The following is a 6,711-nucleotide window of genomic DNA, read 5'->3' on the forward strand; positions in this document are numbered from 1 at the left end:
TTGTGATTAAAGAATTATAAATAATTATTTTATTAAAATATAACTTTTGAAAGGTTATTAGATATAATTATTGAATAGTTATATTATGAAAGAAAACAATTATTTGAAGAGTTATATTATGGAGGGAAACAAGTCTTTTCATATTATTTGAAGAGTCATATTATGAAAGGATATAAGTCTTTTCATTGAAAGACATATACGTTGGCTTATTATATAAACAATGTTCTTACACTGTCAATTTCACAATTCTGATAAGTGTGTAGAGGACTTTGTTGTCAAACCCTATTCTATAAAATAATTACGACGTCATTTACATGCTCAATAGAATGTTTGCATATTTAGGAAGTTCAAGGAATCGTTAAAAGACGATATTGCCCCTAATAGTACCATTAAGTCGATTAAGCCTCGAACTAGTTCAAATAGGAATTTTAAGGTGAAATTAAGAGTTTCACAATCGATGAATGATTTAAAATGGTGATTTGGAGTTCGATGATCAATTTGGAGTCAAACTAGAATTTTCACTATCTAGGGGCAAAATGGTCATTTGCCACTTGGGGACAAAATGAAAATTTTTAGAAAAGATTTTTTTTGGACCCATTTGACTTATTGGAGTATGATATGAGTAATTGAAGTATCATTTGAGGTTTAGAAGTGAAAAATTTTAATTTTGGTATAATTTGGAGTATAAGGGTGAAATGGTAATTTTGCCACCCTAGGGGCAAATCTGTAAATTTTCACCCTTGACACTTATCAAGACCAAGGGATTTTATTCATCATGGAAATGGATAAACATGAGAAATGTGTGGTGGATAATTAAAGAATTAAAAGTCAAATATTTAAAATTTAGACCAATGGAAACATGCCATGTGTCAAGCTTAGGATATTTTATTATTTAACTTAAAGATGAGCATAAATCAGCCCATTATCTCTCCAAATATTCAGCCAAACAAGGAAGAAAGGGAAAGAAAGGAAGAACAAACCCTAGGTGAAGAATTTCAAGAGAAAAAGTGTGGAAAACAAGTGAAAAAGGTAGGATTTTTCAACTTAAGCTTGAAATCTATTTTCCTTAAGCATTTCTCCTTATTTTTCATGGTTAAATTACATGTTTTCATGATGAATTCATGGCTGTTCAAAATGGGTATGGAGAGAGAAAGATGTTGGATTGAATTGATTTTAAGATATGTTAGTGTTTTTAGTTAGTTTAGCATATTTAGAAACAAAACAACAAGAAAGGAATCCATTTTCCCCATGAATCTTAATGGACGAATCTTCCTTGATGTGTGTGGGTGATGGATTGTTATTATTTCAAGAGAAATGGCTTAGAAAATAATGAATAATGGTGAGAAAATTAAGTAGGAAAAATCACGGTGTTAGTGCACTGTAATGGCCGAATTTTTCCATGAAGAAATGGGAAGGTTTTGATGCAGAAATTGGTGTTATTTGAATAATGTTTGGTGAATTGAGGTATTAGAAAAGAAATGGAGTAATTTGGAGCCAAATCGGACACAATTGTCATTTAATCAGGTAATAGGCCGAATAAAGTCAGCACCGCATTTAAGCGGTAATCGGATAAGTTGCATATCATATCATGCATATACACCGAGCCTGAATTGATTTTATAATGGTCAAGCATTGATGTGGTAAATTATGTATTATACGTTGTGGATAGGTGGTGAGCAAATTACACTAGTAAAAGTACAGAGATTGTGCTTGGAGACTGAGATTAGGAGTACATCGACTCCTAAAACTGTGAGTAAACTTATTATCGTATTAATTATCTAGAGTAGTTTTATACAATTGTGTGATTTTATGGAAAATGGGTTTAAATGGTAAATTGCTACTTTTTAGAAGAAATTATGATTTTATAAAATGATTTTATAAGTTTTCTAGAAAATTGAATACTGGTTTTGAAAATAAAGTAATTGGAGACTGCCTGCTTGTGTTATAAATTGTGTTTTAAATTATATGGCTTATAACAATATGTGAGCATGAATGGCAAAGTCGGTATTTGTATCAAAATTATATATACTATGTATTCAGCCTTGAGAGGCTAGATTGCGATAAATTGCCATGTCATGCAGATAAAGATTTTATAAATCAGGTGGTAGATAAAATAATCCACAGTCACTGCAGTGGTGGGGGTTTTCGTGGACTGCCTATGAGAGGGGCACGATAACTCAGTTATATATTTACTTCCGGGGGAAAATGTTGGATGAAGTATCTCTTGAGGTAAAGATTTGAGTGCACTTCACGTGGACCACCGCATGAGAGTGAGACTCAGCCAACGCCAAGGAACGATTGTGTGTCAGATGTGAAAACATGTTTATGGGTATGGAACATTTAACAACCGTGGTGGTCTCAGTGGGATACCTTGACGAAGGTACCCGCGAGAATGATTTTGGCTAGAGCCAAGTTTTGTGAGATATATAAGCCATGTTGATTAATTGAGTAAACTGAATATTCATGTTATGAAACATATATTGGAAAAGAATATTTTAATTCGTCTCCATTTACTCGTTTTTCGATGGTTTAGATGGTGTCTGTTTACTCATTGGGATTTTATAATCTCACCACCTTCCTTTCTTCACATTTTAGGCTTAGGGAATTCCATAGTTAGCTGATTTTGACAAGGACCTTCATTTGGACTTGAATCGGCTAAAGCTGTAGGTTTTCAGCTTTCGATGCATTTTGGTCAGTTGGGGGCCCACGTGTCACTGTAAAAGTAATTTTATACTTTAGCTATCTAATTTAAAGTATGTATGAACATATTTAGCTTTTACACCATGTTTTTGGCGGGTTTCGGTATTTTCGAAGAAAAAAATGATGAAAATGCCCCTGTGAGCCAGAAAATAATATTTTATTGTTTCAATTTGGAAACGACTTATGATTTCTTGAAATACGAGATTTAATAACTGTCGCTCACTGGAGAGATGAGGAAGTTGATGCTAAGCCTTGCGGGGTTCCGATCGGCATTCGGGGTAATGAGTGCCTATCGGGACATTGCGGCGATTGTCACGGGCTCGAGGGGAGTTCCGGGTCGTGACATTTCTTATATCCTAGACTTAAAAAAAATACCTTAAGGAAAGTGTTAATTCACACCCTGAAAGTCTTACTCCTCATTCTTCTCAAAATATTCTTCTTCTTCTAAATTTTCTAACAATCTTAAGGTATTTTTTTCAAACTTTTTTACAATTATTTTGTAATGGAAACTGGGTTCGATTCAAGTGTGAAAGTTCACTTCCAAAATTAAGAAGTGATCGAACTCGATAGGTTCGATAGAACGAATTTCACTAGATGGAGGGCTAAGATGGTATTCTTGTTAACCACATTGAAAATTTATTATGTTATTAAGATGGATCAACCATCAAATTAGACTGATGCAAAATTGCATGAACATTGATCACTTGAATGGCTATCTCCACACATCTCACCAATTAAATTTTGAGCTGCATGAACTCCCATTGTGTCAATCTTCTTGGACAATGCAGCCACTTGCGTGGCTAAGTTGCTCATTGCATCAATCTCATAGGCTCCAACAGCTTTTCTCGAACCCGACCTTTCTGAAGGCCATTGATAATTATTTGAAGCCATCTCTTCACACAAATTATAAGCATCTGCAGCATTCTTACTCATCAATGCCCCACCAACAGCAACATCAATTGTGGTTTTAATTGACCCAATCAGCCCATTGTAGAATGTCTGAACTTGCAACCAATCAGGAATCCCATGATGTGGACATTTTCGCAGTAGTTCTTTAAACCTCTCCCAAGCTTCATATAAGGACTCACCATCAAATTGTGTGAATGAGGTGATATTGTTCCTCAACTTTGCAGTCTTTACAGGCGAAAAGAACTTTGCGAGAAACTTTTGAGCCAATTCCTCCCATGTAATGATAGACCCATTAGGTAGTGAATTAAGCTAACTCTTTGCTTTATCCCTCAGAGAAAACAAAAACAGTCTCAATCTAATAGCATCATCAGTTACTCCATTGTATTTAAAGGTGTCGTAAATCTCCAAGAAATTTACCAAATGAGCATTAGGATCATCACTGGGTAACCCACCAAATTGGACCAAAGACTGAATCATCTGAATGTAGGCTGGTTTAATTTCAAAATTATTCGCATTGATGGAAGGTCTCCTAATGATTTGGTGCAAACCTTGCAAAAGAGGAACATCATAATCTCGCAGTGCTCTATTTGCTTTGGGAACCAGATTGATGTCACTGTTGCCATTGTTAATGTTATCCTCGACCATTGTCTGATTTAAAGCTGCAACTTGCAAATTCTCCCTTCGATGTCTCCTAAAAGTTCTTTCTATCTCAGGATCAAAAGGAACAAAATTCAAGTTGTCTCTTCTTTGCATACAATGACCAAAGATATCTGCAAGATAAACAAAATCTAAAATTAAAACAAGAAAAATAAAATTTGAAGTAAGACCAAATTGCTTGGTATTAGTATTAGTAAAAATTCTAAAAATAATTCCCCAGCAACAACGCCAAAAACTTGTCAGTTAAAATCCTACTACACAAGTATACGTATCGAATAGATAGTCTATTAGTAAGCAGGGTATCGATCCCACAGGGAATTAATCGAAAACTTTATTAAGTACTAAAATTAGAACAATTTAATCTTATCCAAATAATCAAAATTAAATAATTAATTAAAACTAAAATTAAAACCAATACGAAAAATCAAAATAATAACTTGAGAAAATATCAAATCAAACAAACCTAGGATCACAATATCCCTCACACTTCATCTAAATCTTACCTCTCTTACTTAACTTATTTCAATGGGTTGAATTGCTAACCTAGAGTCTTAAATTATTTATAAGGGTCTCCCGACTCAACCTATAAAAATATCTATTTTAATCAAAACACTATATCCCTATGTGATTTGAAATTAAAACAGACTCATTAAGTTCAGGCTCTAATTTAGCTACATACAGCCTATAGGTATATCCCTATCCTATATGCAAATCAATTAATTTGATCATATTCTATCCAAATTTTAGTCTACTCTAAACTCCCTTTCCCAAGTTTGTTTAGATTCCTAGATCAATTTAATTGGTGATCAGGCAATTAAAAGCAGTAAGAACAAATTGGAATAAACAATTCAAATCCCATTAAAATAAGTAAGAAAAAGATTAAAAACTTAGACTACATGTGAGTTCAATTGCAATCCTAGAAAAAAAAATTAACTACTCATAATTGCAAAATAAAATAACATTGTATAAAATTCAACCACTGAAAGTATCAAGAAAGATAAAAGCTAAGGAAGAAAACAAAACAATATTTTTCCGCCTTGATCTTCAAGTTTCAGCCTCAACTTGTAACTTCTTGAATCTCTCAAAAGTTCTCTTCCTAATGTTGTTAAACATATCCTATTTATACTAATAAACTTAACCTAAAGTTCCTTAAGCTGACCGAGGGTTTAATTGGGCTTAAAAGTATACTAAAAGGCCCAAAAATCAATTATCAATCTTTACAAAATTTCCATTCCCGGCACAGTACATTTAGCCATTTTCCGACGCGATTTTCTCTATCTTCAAGGAGGAACTGGGCAAAGTAATCTCATAAAAGTTGTAGATCTGTCTCTTAACCTTCCACTGGTCTAAGAATCGCATCATTTGGAGTCCTGTAGCTCGAGATATGGCGACAATACTGAAGCATATGCAAGCAGATTCTAGGTCTGTCTACACCTACTTTCCAAAATTAAGCCCAATCACTTTTAATCCTACAAAAGAAATATTAAAACTGATAAATAATAACCAAATTAACATGAATAACATAAAATTAAGATAACTAACTTAAAAGTAACCTAATTATAAAAATAACTAAAAATAAGTAAATTATAATTAAAAATTGAGGACTTAGCTGATATTTAATAATAAAATTGGAATAAAATAATTCTATAAAATAGAATTATCAGTGGGAATGAAATGCTTAATTATTAAGTTTTTAAACATGGATCAATTAAAAGGTGACAAGTGTCAAGCTTAAATATTATTTTAATTACCTATATAAACTTACTTAAAACCTTCACATTCACACTCTTATGGCAGGCCAAGCAAGGGAACAAAGAGAGAAAGAGAAGAACAAACCCTAGGAAGGAAAAATTCAAGAGAAATTGTTGGATTTCAAGGAATCAAGCAAGTAAAGGTAAGATTTTTTTATTTTAGCTTGTGATCTACCTTTCCCATGCATTCTTTTTCATTCTCCATAGCTGAAATTCAAGTTTTCAAGAGGGAACCTTTGCTGGCCAAACCCAGAGAGAGAAGTTTTGGTGATGAATTTTGCTAGATTTCATAATATCCTAGTGTTTTTAGTCACTTTGCGATGTTTGGAAAGAAAAACAAGCAAGAAAATCAAATGTTCTTCAACCACCCTCATTTGGCCGAATTTTCTATAGGGCATATTGATGATGGATTTGGTTGTAATTCATGTTATTTAGCTAGGAATTGATGAATTATGATGTTGGATATCAAAATCGATTATTGAAAAGTATAGTTCCTTTAGAAAATGGCTTGATGAAAATTGAGAAAATCAGAGTAAATGGACTTGGATTTGATTCCTAATGATGTATATGGATTTACGAGATTGTGTAGACATTGATTAGTATGTTAGTTCGAAATCGGAATGAATTTCAAAAAATGGTGAAGTTAGTCAAAAATCAAGTTCATTGTAATGCTTTGGTGTATTAGATTATTGGA

General features: G+C 33.0%; 1 non-coding gene across 1 annotated transcript; it reads left to right on the plus strand.

The window, feature by feature from the left end:
* The first annotated feature begins 3,721 nt into the window (after positions 1 to 3,721).
* On the plus strand, positions 3,722 to 3,828 carry LOC148761774 (small nucleolar RNA R71). Its single transcript, XR_016027768.1, has one exon. It is a non-coding gene; the product is annotated as a small nucleolar RNA R71 (small nucleolar RNA).
* Positions 3,829 to 6,711: the final 2,883 nt, after the last annotated feature.

The sequence above is a fragment of the Theobroma cacao genome, chromosome 7 (genome assembly GCF_053813885.1).
Source record: "Theobroma cacao isolate CCN51 chromosome 7, ASM5381388v1, whole genome shotgun sequence".
Classification (NCBI taxonomy): Eukaryota; Viridiplantae; Streptophyta; class Magnoliopsida; order Malvales; family Malvaceae; genus Theobroma; species Theobroma cacao.